Source organism: Arachis duranensis, chromosome 1 (assembly GCF_000817695.3).
Source record: "Arachis duranensis cultivar V14167 chromosome 1, aradu.V14167.gnm2.J7QH, whole genome shotgun sequence".
NCBI classification, from domain to species: Eukaryota; Viridiplantae; Streptophyta; class Magnoliopsida; order Fabales; family Fabaceae; genus Arachis; species Arachis duranensis.
This window is the reverse complement of record NC_029772.3, coordinates 78,737,524-78,737,847: the sequence shown is the minus strand read 5'-3', so window position 1 is coordinate 78,737,847 and position 324 is coordinate 78,737,524. Positions and strand designations below refer to the sequence as shown.

The window sequence follows — 324 nt, the reverse complement described above, 5'->3', positions numbered from 1 at the left end:
GAGACAGAGCTAGAACATGGTTGGACTCTCAACCTAAAGATAGCCTGGACTCCTGGGATAAGCTGGTCATGGCCTTCTTGGATAAATTCTTTCCTCCTCAAAAGCTGAGCAAGCTTAGAGTGGATTTTCAGACCTTCAAGCAAAAAGATGGTGAATCCCTCTATGAAGCTTGGGAAAGATACAAGCAGATGACCAAAAAGTGTCCTTCTGACATGTTTTCAGAGTGGACCATATTAGATATATTCTATTATGGTCTATCTGAGTTTTCCAAAATGTCATTGGACCACTCTGCAGGTGGATCCATTCACCTAAAGGAAACGCCTA

General features: G+C 42.3%; 1 non-coding gene across 1 annotated transcript; it reads right to left on the bottom strand.

Moving 5' to 3' along the window:
* Positions 1-110: 110 nt before the first annotated feature.
* Positions 111-214, bottom strand: LOC127743110 (small nucleolar RNA R71). Its single transcript, XR_008004407.1, has one exon. It is a non-coding gene; the product is annotated as a small nucleolar RNA R71 (small nucleolar RNA).
* Positions 215-324: the final 110 nt, after the last annotated feature.